The sequence below is a fragment of the Mobula hypostoma genome, chromosome 7 (assembly GCF_963921235.1).
Source record: "Mobula hypostoma chromosome 7, sMobHyp1.1, whole genome shotgun sequence".
NCBI classification, from domain to species: domain Eukaryota; kingdom Metazoa; phylum Chordata; class Chondrichthyes; order Myliobatiformes; family Myliobatidae; genus Mobula; species Mobula hypostoma.
This window is the reverse complement of record NC_086103.1, coordinates 70,418,739-70,434,184: the sequence shown is the minus strand read 5'-3', so window position 1 is coordinate 70,434,184 and position 15,446 is coordinate 70,418,739.

Here is a 15,446-nt window from a genome sequence, read left to right as displayed (position 1 = left end):
ATCACCAAATCCTAAGGTTAAATTCTGAATATTCCGAATCCACTAGCCAACTCATCAATATAAACCAGGAATTAGACCATAAGACTATAAGACGTAGGAGACTATAGGCCATTCAGACCATCAAATCTTCTTCGCCTTTCCATAATGGCTGATTTATTATCCCTTTCAACCTTATTCTCTTGCCTTCTCTCCACAACCTTTGAATCCCTGATTAATCAAGAATCCCTCAAACCCCACTTTAAATATACCCAATATACCCAGCTGTCTGCGTCAAAGAATTCCACAGATTCAGCACCCTCTGGCGAAAGTTTTTTCCTAATTTCTGTTCTAAATTGATGTTCCTTAATTTTGAGACTTGCCTCTGGTCCTACTATAGAAAATTCTGTCCATATCCACTCTATCCAGACCTTTCAATGTTTGATAGATTTCAATGAAATCTTCCCTCAATTTTCTAAAATCCAGTGAGTACAGACCCAGGGTCATCAAATGTTCCTCATCTGTTAAACCTTCTTCTCATATGTACCTCCTCTGGACCCTCTCCAATGCTCTCAATACTCTGTGTAGTCTGACCAATGTCTTATAAGGCCTTAGTATTATATCCTTGTTTTTGTATTCTAGTCCTCTCAAAATGAATGTTAACATTTCTTACCGTTGAATAATAGCTCCAACAACTTTCTAATCACTGAAGTCAGGCTAACTGGCCTATAGTTTCCTTTCTTCTGCCTCCCTCCTTTCTGTGGAGTGACATTTGCAATTTTCCAGTCATCAGGAACCATTCCAGAATGTAGTGATTCTTGAAAGATCATTAATAATGCCTCCACAATCTCTTTAGGTACCTCTTTCAGAACCCTGGGATGTAGCCCATCTGGTCCTGGTAATTTATGTATCTTAGGTAGATATAAAATTAGAATTTCTTTATTTACCCACTGTCGTTTTATCCAATGTTGGGCTTAAAACAGAGTAGATTTCCTCCTGTTTCAGAAAGACACACAGTGGATAAACTCTGCTGGTAATAGTGCAAAGGGTCTGACTTTTTCAGTAAACTATCCTTCTGTTAAATTTACTGGCTGATTAACCAAGGGAAAGTGTACATTCTACGTTCAGTTGAAAGCACTATGGATCCCATTTCCCGGAGAGACAAGGATATCTGCCTAAATTGAACTTAATGTCTTCTTTTGGAAGATTTGGCAAAAATGGAGAATACATTTTCTATTGCACCTGACTGTTATCGAAATGTGAAAACTCAATTCATTGTGACAAAGCTCAGAAGCTTTATTTAATGACTAATTTGGCATTTTAACCTAAAGGAAAGTGGGAAAAAAAGAGGTTAAATTGTGGTTTACATCGCAAAACATACCCGTTTATGAGTGAATGCCTTGCAAATGATTTAATAACAAAACTTGGGATTGGAACTAAAGTACATTTTGATGAAATTAAAAATTTGATATGATGAAATAATGGAGTGTGCTTAAATTTGTTGAAATGATTAGAATGATTCTTTAAATGGAAGTGGCCGTTGATATATGGGACAAGGTTCATTAACGAGTGAAACTGCTTTCATTTCTGATAAGCCCTTGAATACCCCCTTCCCCTAAGAACAAGAAAGTGTTATGTTGAAGAAATTGAAATGTCCAAAGCAGGCACAGTGATCCTGAATAATGGAGAAGGCTTTCCTATGAAATTTATCTCCATGATGGAAAGTTGTTAAGCATACAAGTAAACGTTCAGCATAATGAACATTGCTGATAATAATAGCAATATGGAAGTGTTTTGCATACTGTGTGCAATAAATTTTGTCTGCGGTGTCAATGCTAGAAAATTTAATTTCTGAGGGCATATTCAATAAGTCCATAATAGAATAATAACCTTAATAGTTTCAATGAAAGATCACACCAACTTGGGCAATCAACCAGTGTGCAAAAGATAATAAACAGTGCAAATACAAAAAGAAAAAAATATTAATAATAAATAAAGAAGCAATAAGTATCAAGAACATGATATGAAGAACCCTTCAAATTGAGTCCATATGTTGTGGGCATTTCATTTCAGTGATGGAGCAAATGAAGTTGAGTGAAGTTATCTCCTTTAGTTCAAGAGCCTGATGGTTGAGAGGTAGTAACTGTTTCTGGTGGTGTGAATCCTAAGGCTGCTGTACCTTCTTCCTGAAGACAGTAGTGAGAAGAGAGCATGACCTGGGTGGTGGGGATCCCTGATGGTGGATGTAGCTTTTATGCAACAACTCTTCATGTAGATATACTCAATGGTGAGGACAGCTTTATCCGTGATGAACTGAACTCTATCTACTAATTTGTAGGATTTTTCATTCAAGGGCATTGGTGTTTACATACCATGATGCAGCAGGTCCACCAAACATCAATGAAAGTTTGTCAAAGTTTTAGATCTTTGCAAACTTCTAAGCAAGGAAAGGCACTGCTGTGCTTTCTTCATACTTGCATTTACATTTGAGGCCCAGGACAGGTCCTCTGATATGATAACACCAAGGAATTTAAAGTTGCTGACCTGCTGATCCTCCAATGAGAACTGGCTCGAGAACCTCTGGTTTCCCCCTTCTAAAGTCACTAATCAACTCCTTGGTTTTGGTGATATTGAGTAAAAGGTTGTTATTATGGCGCCACTCAGCCAGATTTTCAATCTCCCTCCTATATGCTGATTTGTCACCACCTTTGATTCGGCCTACGAGAGTGGTGACATCAACAAACTTGTGCATGGTGTTGGGACTGCGCTTAGCTGCAGCGTCAGAAGTTAAAAGCAAGAAGATCTGGGGCTAAGCACATAGCCTTGTGCTGCATCTGTGCTGATGGAGATTGTGGAGGAAATATGTGCAGATTTGTGTAACTGTGTCAGGCATCCTCACCGTAAGATTTTGTCTATCAATCTAGCAAAACTTATTGGATTTTGGCTAGAAATGGTACTGGTCAACTTTACAGGCTGGTAGACAACTTTCCGTAATAACCTGCAGAGGATCCTTGAGTCATTTTGCTGTGATGTTTTTTGATGCTTTTGAAACATTTTTCCAAGGTTTTGTTATTGACAGTAAAACCAGTATTTATTTATCCCTAAAGGAACCTATTCAATGTGTTAGAATTTTTGATGCCTGGATTTCCTTGTTTTATCTCAGATCCATGAGGGATGCATCGTGCTGCTACTTTCACAGCATAAAACCCATATTAAATCCTGCTGTGAGTTGTTCCTGGTATTTATTTTTGCTGAAAAGGCTTAAAGACAAATATAGACAATCTCACTAAGTTTTCAGCAATCAGACGTTACTCTCATAAAATAAACCAACAGAAATTACACACATACTTCACTTTACATTCAATTGAAAACTCAGTGAAGTACTGAGCGGAGCATGGTAGAGAGGCCCAGATTTTGGAGCTTGTTGATTAGAACCGAGGGTATGAATGTGTTGAGTGCTGAGCTGTAATCAATAAACAGCAGCCTGATGGAGGAGCTGCTGTTGACCAGGTGCTCAAAGGCTGAGCGGTGAGCCAGTGAGATCATATCCACTGTAGACCTATTGTGGCGGTAGACAAATTGCAGTGGTTCCATGTTCTTGCTTAGGCAGGAGTTGATTCTAGCTATGGCCAACCTCTCAAAGCACTGCATCATAGTGGATATTAGTGCAACTCGTCATTGAGTCAGTTCACCCTGCTCTTCTTGGATACTGCTATGACTTTACCCTTTTGAAGCAGATGGGAACCTTCAACTGCAGCAGTGAGAGACTGACGATGTCCTTGAACATTCTGGCCAGTTCATTGTCATATGCTTCTGGAGCCCTACCAGGTACACCATCAGGGCCTGATGCCTTACAGGGGTTCATCCTCTTGAAAGATGTACTAACATCCAAGACAGAGACCACAGAGTCACCAAATGCTGCAGAGATTCGCAAAGGTGTAAGTTTATTCTCTCTTTCAAAATGTGCATAAAAGGCATTGAGCTCATCTGGGTGTAAAGCATCACAGTCCTCATAATGTTAAGTTTTACTTTGTAGGAAGTAATGGTCTGTAACCTCTGCCAGAGTTGATGTGCATCTGATTCCATCTCTAACTCAACTGGAATTGTTTTATTGCTCTTAAAGAGGCCTTCCATTGGCTGTACCTGGATTTCTTGTGTAGTTTCAGATTATTAGTCATGAATGCCACAGATATAACCCTCAGCAGACTAGAAATCTTCTGGTTCATCCATAACATTTGGTTTGAGTATGCGCAGTATGTCTCACAAGCACACTTTCATCCACACAGGTCTTGCTGAAGTTGATGACAACTGTGGGATATTCATTCAGATTCTAAACTGAGTCTCTGAATATTGTCTTGTTGATGGACTGAATACAGTCCTGTAAGTGATTCGCCACCTCCCTTGACCATAAATTTATGGTCCTCACCACTGGAGTTGCAGTCTTTAGCCTCTGCCTATATGCTGGGAGTAAAAGTACAGCCAGATGATTGGACTTTCCAAAGAGTGGTTGCGGATGGCATGGTAACTGTTCTTGATGATGGTGTAACAGTGGTCAAGTGTGTTAACCCCTCAGGTTCCACATGTGATATGTTGGTGGTAGTTGCTCAGACTTCTTCAAACTGGCCTGGCTGAAGTCCCTTGGAATGATAGGGAAGGCATCAGGGTGTGCGGTTCTGTGACTGCTGATTACAGTGCTCATCAACTCCAGTGCCTGCTTGACATTAGCAGCAGGTGGAATATACACTGCTACCAGGATGATGGTGGAAAACACCTCTAGCAGATTAAAAAGGACAACATTTGACTGCTAGATGTTCCAGGTTGAGTGATCAGGACTGAGACAGAACTGTCATGTCTTTGCAGCATGATGAGTTAACCATAACGTATACTACACTTCCCCTACCTTTAAAAGCCTTAGCTGTCTGGTCTTTGTGGAGAATAGTGAAGACATTAGACTTTGGTGCTGCATCTGAAATGACTGGGGACAGCCTTGTTTCTATGAAGCAAGTACACAACAGTCCCTGATATCCCTCTGCTACAGCAACCTTGCTCCAAAGTCTTCAATTTTATTTTCCATAAAATGTTCGTTTTTCAGCAAGATGGTCGGGAGTGGGGAACTATAGTATCTGTGGTTTCAATTGTACCTGCAGGCTGGTCGGGAGTGGGGAATTAGAGTATCTGTATTTCAATTGTACCTACAGGCTGGTCGGGAGTGGGGAATTAGAGTATCTGTATTTCAATTGTACCTACAGGCTGGCTCAGCTTCTGTGCTTCCATTTTCTTCAAGGGGAGCTGCACTGCTGACCTTAGTCTGCAGTCCAGGATCGGTCAATTTTGAGTATTGATAGATTCTTTTAAACGTCTTCAAGTGATGCTGCTTGCTGAAGTACCCATAGCCGTGACTGTGGATTTCAGCTGTACCCATCTTAAATGGGAATACTTGATAATCCAATTGAAGCTACACGCAAAGAGTCACCACCTGTCTGCACCATCTTAACCAAAGTAAATAGAAATGGGATTTGAGATACTGGGCAAACCTTGACCACTGCCAGCATGGACATAAATGTGTCAGGAACTTTGTAGAAAATGTGTCGAAGGGACTTCTCCTGTAATGTCTACGGAGATCTTTTAATTCTTTCTATATCTACTAGGTAAAATAAAATCCTTGCTTATTTGAACCTCTATCTGTATGTCTCAGGTCTTGCACTCTCCAGCTTGATGGAAGTGTCATGACAATTCCTCTGGTCATACCTGAGCTCAAATTACATCCAGAGTCCAATGCTGTCATTAGATGCAATCCACATACTTACATAGGATCTCACCAACTCCAAAAGCCTGGGAGGAATTTGCAATTGATAGAACCTACGGCAGATCTTATAAAACTTGGGCATTAGAATAAAGAGTCAGGGTGCAGAAAAGAGATAGAGAGCTTAGTGACATGGTTTCATGACAACAACCTTTCTCTCAATGTCAACAACAAAAAGAGTTGGTCATAGATCTCAGAAAAAGGGGTAGTGCATATGTTGATGTTTCCATCAACAGTGAAAGTAGAGAGATTTAAGTGCTTAAGTTTGAACTTCACCAATGGCCTATCTTGATCTAACTATGTTGATGTCAAGGCTAAAAAGGCTCACTAATGCCTCTACTTACTCAGGAGTCTGAAGAAATTTGGCATGTCTTTATCAACCCTTCCCCATTTTTATTGAAGGCATAGAAGGCATTCAATCTGGATGCATAATTGCTTGGTATGACAACTGCTCTGCATGTGACTGCCAGAAACAGCTCAGCACATCATGGGAACCAGACTGCCCTCTATGGAGTCCGTCTATACCTCTTGCTGCCTTGGTAAAGTAGCCAGCATAATCAAAGACCCACCCACCCCAGACATTCTCTCTTCTTCCCCCTCCCACTGGGCTGATGTTACGTAAGCCTAAAAGCACATACTACCCAGCTGAAGGACAGCTTTTATTCACTGTTATCAATCCTTGAATAGACCTCTTGTATGATAAGGTAGGCACTTGGCCTCACAATCTACCTTGTTATGATCACTTACCTGTACTGTGCTTTTTTAGTGGCTTTTATACTTTATTTTGCATTGTGATTATTTTACCTTATTCTATCACAAAACACCTTGTAATGATTTGATCTGTATGAACAGTATGCAAAGCAATCTTTCCACTGTATCTTGGTACCTGTGACGATAGCAAACCAATACCAATACCATTACCAACTGGCCCATCGCCCAGTTTTACCAGGTAATTCGGAATAAATGAATCCTAATCCCCATTAGCAACATCTTTTTTTCATAGTCATAGTCATACTTTATTAATCCCGGGGGAAATTGGTTTTCGTTACTGTTGCTCCATAAATAATAAATAGTAATAGAACCATAAATAGTTAAATAGTAATATGGAAATTATGCCAGTAAATTATGAAATGTCCAGGACCAGCCTATTGGCTCAGGATGTCTGACCCTCCAAGGGAGGAGGTGTAAAGTTTGATGGCAACAGGCAGGAATGACTTCCTATAACTCCCTGTGCTGCATCCCGGTGGAATGAGTCTCTGGCTGAATGTACTTCTGTGCCCACCCAGTACATTATGTAGTGGATGGGAGACGTTGACCAAGATGGCATGCAACTTAGACAGCATCCTCTTTTCCGACACCACCGTGAGAGAGTCCAGTTCCATCCCCACAACATCACTGACCTTATGGCTGAGTTTGTTGATTCTGTTGGTGTCTGCCACCCTCAGCCTGCTGCCCCAGCACATAACAGCAAACATGATAGCACTGGCCACCACAGTCTCGTAGAACATCCTCAGCATCGTCCAGCAGATGTTAAAGGACTTCAGTCTCCTCAGGAAATAGAGACAGCTCTGACCCTTCTTGTAGACAGCCTCGGCGTTCTTTGACCAGTACAGTTTATTGTCAATTTGTATCCCCAGGTATTTGTAATCCTCCACCATGTCCACACTGACCCCCTGGATGGAAACAGGGATCACTGGTACCTTAGCTCTCCTCAGCTCTAGCACCAGCTCCTTAGTCTTTTTCACATTAAGCTGCAGATAATTCTGCTCACACCATGTGACAAAGTTTCCTACCGTAGCCCTGTACTCAGCTTCATCTCCCTTGCTGATGTATCCAACTATGTCAGAGTCATCTGAAAACTTCTGAAGATGACAAGACTCTGTGCAGTAGTTGAAGTCTGAGGTGTAAATGGTGAAGAGAAAGGGAGACAAGACAGTCCCCTGTGGAGCCCCAGTGCTGCTGATCACTCTGTCGGACACACAGTGTTGCAAGCACACGTACTGTGGTCTGCCAGTCAGGTAATCAAGAATCCATGATACCAGGGAAGCATCCACCTGCATCGCTGTCAGCTTCTCCCCCAGCGGAGCAGGGTGGATGGAGAAGTCAAAAAACATGACCCTCACAGTGTCCGCTGGCTTGTCCAGGTGGGCCTGGACGCAATTCAGCAGGAAGACGATGGCACCCTCAACTCCTAGTCGGGGCCGGTAGGCGAACTGGAGGGAATCTAAGTGTGGCCTGACCATAGGCTGGTGCAGCTCCAGAACAAATCTCTCCAGGGTCTTCACGATGTGGGAGGTAAATGCCACCAGTCTGTAGTCATTGAGGCCGCTGGGGCGCGGCGTCTTCGGCACAGGGACGAGGCAGGATGTCTTCAAAATACAGGATCTCTCCAGAGCCTCAGGCTCAGGTTGAATACATGGCGAAGTACTCCACATAGCCGAGGGGCACAGTCTTTGAACACCCTGGTACTGACACCATCCAGTTCTGCAGCCTTGCTTGGGTTGAGACGTTTCAGCTGTCTACTCACCTGTAGAACTGTGAAGCCCACCATGGTGGTTTTGTGTGGGGAAGGGGTATAGTCTTGAGAACAGGGTGGGGGACTGTGAGGAGGGGTAGGAGGGGAGAGTGGAATACGTGTTGGTTGGGAGCCGACAACAGATGGCTCATGTGAGGGATGGGCAGGGGCCACACTGTCAAATCTGTTAAAGAACAGGTTAAGTTCATTGGCTCTGTCCACACTGCCTTCCACTCCTCTGTTGCTAGTTTGCCGGAACCCAGTGATGGTCCTCATCACACTCTAGACCTCTCTCATGTTGTTCTGCTGGAGTTTCCACTCAAGCTTCCTCCTGTACCTGTCTTTAGCCTGCCTGATTCTGGGTTTCAGGTCCCTTTGAATTGCCCTCAGCTGCTCCCTATTTCCATCTCTAAGCACCCTCTTTTTAGCGTTCAGGATGTCCTTAATGTCCTTTGTCACCCATGGCTTGTTATTTGAATAACAAAGGACATTTCTTGTCGGAACATTGCAGTCCACATAGAAGTTGATGTAATCAGTGATGCACTCTGTGAGCCCATCAATATCCTCTCCATGTGGCTCACAGAGTGCCTGCCAGTCTGTCACCTCAAAACAACCCTGGAGCACCTCATAAGCCTCCTCTGACCATTTCCTCACTGTCCTCGAGGTTGCAAGTTTACTCTTCACCAGAGGCACGTAGCAGGTTTTTAGATGCACCAGGTAGTGATCTGATCTTCCCAGTGGGGGGAGGGGAGAGGAGCTGTATGCATCCTTAATGTTAGCGTACATCAAATCCAGAGTCCTCTCCCCTCTGGTTGTACAGCTCACATACTGCGTGAAATTGGGCAGTGTTCTAGCAATGGTAACCTGGTTGAAGTCACCCGAGATGGTAATGAGGGCACTCGGGTGCTGGGTTTGTAGTCTGGCTATGATGGTATAAATGATGTTACACGCCGACATCGGGTTGGCAGAGGGAGGGATGTACACAACAACCACAATTGCATGCGAGATTTCCCTTGGCAAATAATATGGCCGGAGCCCAACAGCAAAAAGTTCAATATCCAGGCTACAGACACGTTCCTTGATCGTAATATGCTCAGGACTGCACCATCTGTTATTTACCAGAACCGCCAGCCCCCCCCTCCTTTACGCTTACCACTCTCAGTGCAATTCCAGTCAGCTCGAACGATCTGGAAGCCCTCTAAGGAAACTCTTTGATCGGGTATGTCCTCGTGCAGCCACGTCTCAGTGAAGCACATGACACTGCTCTCCCGAAATGTTCTCTGACTCCTGACAAGCGCAGTCAGTTTGTCCATTTTATTCCCCAGCAATCTCACATTTCCCATGATAAGAGAAGGGAGACATGGCTTATAACTTCTCTTCTCCAAAAGCCTCAGTTGTCTCGACCCGGTCCTCTTCCCTCGCCTTTTTGATGCCCCTCTGCATCCTCTGTGTGTTTTCCTCTAGATTTCAGCTGGTATGTCCGTTGCTCTGTTCGCTAAACCGGCGGGCACGAGCGTAATCAATTGGTCCCTGGAATACACAATGCGGCCATTCTGCTGCCACGCTAATGAGACATGTCCGAATGTAACTAATTCCAGCGCTAAAAAAGCAGGTAAAACTCTCTCCACCAGCATGTTAGAGAGGGTGCAACTTCAACGTGTTACCGTGAGAAAAAAAATACAACAAATAACTAAGTTAAAAGTTTAAAAGTAAGAAATTGCGGAGCAACTGTAACGGGCTGCATGCACGACCGGCACATGCGGACACTACTTTTTCATAAAGGTAGTATTACATTACAGGATTATGTAATAATATTGATTGTAAAATTTAATCTTGATATATAACTAAACTGTAGAGAGTAAGTTGAAATAGTGGAACCTAGAATTTGTATTCTAATGCATTCATTTTAAATGCTAAATATCTGAAAATTAGGTTAAAGTGTTCATTATCCATAATGTGCTAAAGTCATTCAATCTTCACATAATATTAAGTTCTTAGTAGTCTCTGTGTGAGATCGATGGGTGGTCAGAGCATGTTGGGTTTGCATAAGTGATGCAACACTTAGTTTAAATTTCCCTGTGAAATTGTATTATGTGTATGAAATCAGTAATAGTGCACAGGAGAGCAAGACTTAACAGAGGCAGTATTTCTGAGAGGCAACCAATCACTTGCAGCTTTGTTGGAGAGTCATTCTGGTGTGATCATGTAATATTTATTGTAGCATAGACACTGCAAGAAGACCAGAAAGATGATCGTTGCAGACAAATGCAGAAAACAGCACGCTGACTGAATGATCACTTTCTGCAATGGCCAAGAATCACCACTGGTAATGAGCAGAGATAAACATACTTTTCCACAGTGACTCTGCTACCACATTGCATTCCCCTGTATTGGACAATCTCAGTGAACCCTCCAAAACAAGTAATGAAAGCAGCAAAGGAATATATCACTAACAGCATTCTTGTATTTGGAAATCAAAACCTTCTAAAATCAAAGCCATCAAAGTGTAGTTTCAAAACAAAAACATCAGAACAAAAGCTTCAGAACAAAATATTCACAGTTACATCCTTGAAATGAATCAGTACTAAAATACCATCAGCAGCACTTTGAACCAACTTCACTGCAATAACTTCAGCTATCTTATATGAACTAAATCCCTCCCTCTCCTGTTTACTCCTTGTGCTGGTAACCCTAGTGCCTATGCATGGCCCCCGATATACTGTACATTTATTTGAGTAGTGCTCTCTATGGTCACAGCCAACTTGTCGATGGCTTGTCCTTTGCATGACAGAGCCAGCAGATGAACTTCTAGGATAATTCTAAGGGGCAACCACAAAACTTTGCTGAACATGAATGGTCCAGCTTGGTTCTACATCTTCTTGACATGTCTGACTGCACAGTCTGGGTTGCTGGCTGGGGAAGCGACTGCAAGGGCAGTGAGAGGAGGTAATTAATTCCTATGTCAGAAGCACACTGGTGCTCTGTAGGGATGGGCAGCAGTATACTGGCTTTTTGAAGATTTCACATCATGGTCTTGAAGCCTCTGCCAATAACAGAATACACTGCCATAAAGAACCAGAAGGCTTCACTCCCACATCCTTCAAATCACTGACATTTCTTCAGTTCATGAGTGGACAGCAAACTAAAAGCAGACATGGCCAGCTGGCTCCATGGTGACAGAAGTGTCTCCCTCTGAAGACATTCATCCTGAACTGGAAACATATGTTCGCTAGTAGTGCGGTGAAATATTCTTCACTCCTTGGGTGAGTGCAGTTCCAACAGCAGTCAGGAGACTTGACAATGTCCCAAACAAAGTAACCTGCTTGTTTGACAAGTGTTCATACTTTGAGCCACTGAAGCACATGGATTGCAAGATTCACAGCAGCAAGTCATCCAGATGTCTTGTGCAGCTCTCCCCCCATACCCACCCGCACCATTTCAAAAGGATGCTAGCTATATTGGAGCCCCACCGTCTGTTAGTTCCTCTTCAACTCATATACCATCTTGACTTGGAGATAGACCTCATATTCCTGATCAAACTGATAGCACTCCTTACCAAACAGCATTGTATGATTGACTTCGCCACATGGCTCCCCATCACCTCCTTAAGGCCAAAAGCCACTGCCAGTGAATGCTTCCTTAGCCAGCAATAACCACATACCAGCTTTCCTTCTGTCTCAGGAGTAGTCTGCTGTTAGCTTGCAAACAATTAAGGTAAAGATTACTTAGACCAGCAAGAAGGTCTCTCAAAGTTAGAAGAGAAAGAAGATCTAGTCACTATGTTGTAAAAATTTAAGTAAGCTTATACCCATGTCAAAATGATCAAAAATTCATCAACAAATTCCATGCAATGGCTCATGTAGAACTGTGCTCACACATTGTTCTACAGTTTCATCACTCATCAGGCGGTAATCTTGGTCGCCATTCCTATAAATCTCCACTACTCTATCTCTCTCTCGCGCTCATTCACACACACACACACACACACACACACTGCCAGCTCTTTAACAATTGAACAATGCATGTTGGTCATGCAGGCACGTTGTGTCACATTCCAATTACACCCCATTTCTGGCACAAAACCAGCATAAGGATACCATTGTGTTCAAAGGCTCGGTGACCTCAGAACAAAACCAGCAGTAATCACAGTGCCACTACAGAGATTACAGAAGTGGCTGAGGTATGAAGATTGGGAAACAGATTTGTTATCATCCATGCCACTGTAGCCACAGACAAAAATAAAGACACTGGCATTCTCATGCTTAATCTTTCTTTGAACATTCCCCTTCCCTATTACTGCTCAATCTTTTCTTAGTTCACAAGATGTGGCCCTATTATTTGGTTCTCCTGCACCCCCACAGCCATGTACACTACATGTGCCTTTCTCTTTGGAAACACACCAGTTTGTCCCACCTAAAGAAGCCCCACGTAAGACTAATTAGTCCAGCACAAGTGCTTATCGCAGTTAGAGTGGAAGAGAGCACAGAGCAACATGTTAGACCTTGTAATTATTTCAGATTGCACCCAGATAGAAGATCCTGCTAATGTGCTTATGTTTTCACAGCCTCAGGTTTTCCGAGAATATTATCACTGACACATGAAACATTCTGCAATAAGACCATCAGCCATACTCTCAATCTTGAACTGTATTCTCTATGAGGATAAAGATCACATGATCTCACAACTTAACGTAATCATCTAATGATCTTTGACCTGAAATGTTCACATTGAATCTTTTTCCACAGCTGCTGGAGTCTTTCCAGCGTTTTCAGTTTTATTTCAGACTTCTATGGTTTCTTTACTTTTCAGTATGTTACCATGTTTCTTTGTAACAGAAGCATTTTAAGTGGCTGCAGTAGATCTTTGCCATGCCCCCAGTTTGTGGCTCACTGCAGCTTTGCAGCAGTGATTCAACCATTTCATTCAGAAAGAAACATAGTAACATCTGAGCACTAAAATCCATAAGTCGACCTTGCTAACGAACTGGATAATGAAGGTGCTGTGCAGTTATGGGGTGGAGTAGGCCCTTGCACTGTGCAGCAGCCTACTACAGCTATTCAGGAAAGTCAATGTTGGAGATGCCGGTATTCGCCTGGGAATTAAAGCAGATCCCTGTAGGCCCGCACCCCTGATAATTCTACTTGCCAACATCTGATCACTATAAAATAAGCTGGATTACCTGTGACTGCTGCACACCCTGCAGAAACGTGGTTTGAGGACACCACTCCAGACTTGGCCAACCAGCTAGAAGGCCAGTTCTCCTTTCAGGTGGACAGAAATGCTGTGATCTCCGTAAGACCCACAGGAATGTCTGTGTGTCTACATCAATAAGATCTAGTGTTTGAACATCTCAATAGTAACAGCCCGCTGATCCTCACAGATAAAGTTTTTAATGGTGAAGTTCAAGCCCAATTATCAAGGAAGTTCATTGCCATTGTGATTGCTGCTGACTTTATCCACCCCCACCCCTCTCCTGAGAAACAGGCACCCAGTCTGCCCATAGCTGCAGTGAGGAGGATCCTAGCCAGGTTAAACCCAAGCAAAGCTGGACAACATATCTGGCTAGGTGTTGAGGGATTGTGCAGTCCAGCTAACAGAGGTCTTCACAACAGTCCACTGTCTGTACAGGCTTCAAGGCAGCGACTATCATTCTAGAGGCCAAGAGAGCAATGGTAACTTGCCTGCACTATTACTGCCTAGTGCCACTGACCTCAACAATCATGAAATGGTTTAAGCGGCTGGATTGCATAATATCCCTACTTCCAGGTACCTTGGACCCTTTCCAATTCACCTACTATCAACTCTGGTGTATTGATGATGCCATAACCTCAGTCCTTCACTGTCCTATCACACAACTAGTCCTGACGAAGGGTCTCGGCCCGAAACGTCGACTGTACCGCTTCCTAGAGATGCTGCCTGGCCTGCTGCGTTCACCAGCAACTTTGATGTGCAGTGCTGAAAACTTGTGGCTTGAAGTGTACATTGGTCACTAACCATTTCCCAAATACAGAGATTGAGATGTCAAGATATGAAATGAAGAAGTCAATTATGGGCCATTGAAAGTGAAGGTGGTTCTACAAGTGTGATCTGTTGTGTCGAGTGCAGTATATTTAGCTCTGGCTGTAAAAGACAGTTAAAGTTGATACCTTGTTAAAGACAATGTCCTGTGATCTACCTCTCTCAGGTTGCAGTAACTGTCTACAGAGGTGCCTGAAAATCTGAAGGGACCATTTGAATCATCAGACTGTGTCACGGCCATTCATGTGTCGATTCAGTTCCTTAATCATAAGGCTAAACAAAGGAGCGAGTCATTACAGTGCTGATGGTCATGTGAGACATCTGAACTGTAGAAAGTGAGACTGGCTGGTTTGAGAATATTGCAAAGCAGTGCAGCAGATCAAGAGATATGCACAAAAGACATTCTGTAAAATTGCATGTTGAACACATGATGCACAGGTCAGCAGGCATAGAGAATATATGAAGTTTCAGGAAGTATTTGGAACATGGAGATGTTCTTCCACACCAGCATTACTACAGAGATGATGGAGGTTGTAGTGATGAAGCCTCTCAAGTCTGATGAACTCCCAGTCTTCTCTTGGAAATAGGCAGGATGCTGGCACTGCATTAATTAATCTACCAGCACCATCAAAGAATTGTGCTGTTGCAGAACGAGTTATAGATTTTCACTTTAACATTAGTTTGCTTAGAGACAAAGAGTTGCTCAAAAGACTTCAGATGGCAAGGAAATTCATTGAAGAATTAAGCACTACTCAGGTAAATGTATATACCCCAGGATTTCAGCAGCAATTTCAAAGTTCAAAGTAAATTTATTATCAAAATACGTACAGTATATGTCACCATACACTATCCTGAGATTCATTTTCTTGCAGGCAGTTCTTAAGGTGAAAGGCCATAGCTTTGAAATAAACATAGTTTATTTTCTTGCATGTGCAGCATGTTCTATTATACCTAAATAGACCAAGGTAACATGTCTGAACGACTGGCGTCCTGTCACACTCACCTCAATAATAAGCAAATGCTTTGAGAGGCTGGTTAAGAACTACATATGCAGCATGCTACTACCCACACTAGCTACCCTACAATTCGCCTACCAGCACAACTGATCAACAGATGATGCTCTACACACTGTCC